Raw genomic sequence first — 2,109 nt, 5'->3', positions numbered from 1 at the left:
CAAATCTCATTTCCTTAATTTCTCTTTTGTTCATCTTTTATTTTGGGTAATTGAAGATTATTTGGGTTATTATTGGGAGATTGACAACCTTCCAATCATTTTTCAAGTACTTCTATTATTCTTTTCTTTATTTTGAAATCATTAGTAGGTATAATTCTCTTAATCCCTTTTTAATTATTGTTAATCATCTTCATGTATTCATCATGTTTTGCTTTGTTAATGTGATTGATAACCTTGTTAACATGTTAAACTTGATAATGAGTGAGTAGTTTCCTTAACTAGGGTTAATGGGTAATTAAGGGAAACCAACATGGGGGATGATTCATGCTTAATTTAATATGTTTTCATAATTTATTTGCTTGCTTGTTGTGATCTCAACTTATGCACATGTTATGTTTGATGAAATGCGAGCCTATGAATCCTTGCATTTTTTACCCATCACTTACCTTTTCAATGAGACTTGTAAGACATAAACCAACTCGAGTCTCATTAGACCATGCATATAGTTGAGTAGGGAGGATTAAGTCGACTTGTAGGTGTTGTACAATCTAATCGATTCGGCTCCGGGACCCAAACCTTCCTAGGATTGTAATATATAAACCAACTCGATTCATCACAACAATAATTGCTTGCTTATAATGTGAGAATATGTTTGTATGATCAATTCCCATGAATCCCCTATGACCCCATGACACCCTAGTGCTTTTAATTAATTGTTTACATCTCATTTTAATCATCTTGCTTGTTTACTTTTATTGCTATTTAGTGTAGTGATCTTCTCATCTCAACCCCAAATCATGACACCCCTAGACACCGCTACTTGCAATCGAAAATCCTACATCAATACCCGTCCCTTGGGATCCGAACTTTACTTGCCTCTTTACTAATAGTAGTGTTGTTTGCGAAGTTATAAATATTGTTTTGGTCTAGGTGGTCCTAACGACAAGTAACCGAAAATTACGCTCCAAGTGAGTCCGACCAAAAATGGCGCCGTTGCCGGGGACGGTGTTAACTTGATTTGATTTTCTTAGATTGTTATTAGTCGTGTCTTTCTTTCCCTTGGGGAAGTAAAACTCCTCAAGGTTTGTTCTAATTGTTTTCAAGTTGTTTGATATTTTGCATGTCTAGAAGATCACAAGGTAACTTGTTACCCATTGATCACGAAATTGAAAGGACTTTGACAAACAATAGAAGACTTGTTAGAGGTACTTTGAGAGGTATTGGTGAGGTTGTAGATATTCAACCAAATACTATTGAGTTCATCAACCCTTTTGCAAGAGAAGGTGAGGAGAACCCAACACAAAATCCAACACAAAATCAACCCACAATGCCTAAATTTTCATCACATTCCGTACCAACCGAGGAGAACCTACCCAATGGTACTCCCACACCACAACACTTAACCGGAAATTTTATTGCAAAATCCGCATTTATCCAATTAGTCGAAAGAAGCCAATTTGGGGGGATACCTAGTGAAGACCCTCACTCTCACATGGAGACTTTTTGTGACTATTGTGATGCGATTTCACAAACCGGTGTGACTCAAGACCAAATTCGATGGGTCTTATTTCCTTTTTCTCTAATTGGCACCGCAAAACAATGGTTGAAAAGCCTTGATAAGGCTACTCTTGGAATTGACTCTTGGAAGAAGTTGGCTCTAACTTTCTACAAAAAATTCTACCCTCCGGAAAAGACTAACATGCTAAGAGCTCAAATTACGGGTTTTAAGCAAAGGGATGAAGAATCTTTGTATGAAGCTTGGGAGCGGTTCAAAGGAATTTGTCGCTCATGTCCTCATCATGGACTTAGCGAGTGGTTCTTGGTACAACAATTTTGGAATGGTCTTTATGAAGACTCAAGAAACATTCTCAACATGGGATCAAATGGTATGTTCACCGAAGTTGACGATAATCAAACTTGGAACAAGATTGAGGAAATGGCGGTCCATAACTCACAATATAGTAGACCTCGCAAGGCTACTAGAGGAGGAAAGCATGAAGTGGACTCTATTACTCAATTGGGTGCTCAACTTAGCGCTCATATTGATACCATTAACTTGAAGTTTGAAAAGGCAATGGCTAAACTTGAAGAAGCCTCAAAATCACCAAA

At 37.4% G+C, this 2,109-nt stretch overlaps 1 non-coding gene across 1 annotated transcript; it reads right to left on the bottom strand.

Annotated features, from left to right (window-relative positions):
• Positions 1-1,699: 1,699 nt before the first annotated feature.
• Positions 1,700-1,806, bottom strand: LOC141593452 (small nucleolar RNA R71). The gene has a single exon (XR_012521533.1). It is a non-coding gene; the product is annotated as a small nucleolar RNA R71 (small nucleolar RNA).
• Positions 1,807-2,109: the final 303 nt, after the last annotated feature.

This window comes from Silene latifolia, chromosome 7, assembly GCF_048544455.1.
Source record: "Silene latifolia isolate original U9 population chromosome 7, ASM4854445v1, whole genome shotgun sequence".
Lineage (NCBI taxonomy): Eukaryota > Viridiplantae > Streptophyta > Magnoliopsida > Caryophyllales > Caryophyllaceae > Silene > Silene latifolia.
This window is presented reverse-complemented; position numbering and strand designations above follow the sequence as displayed.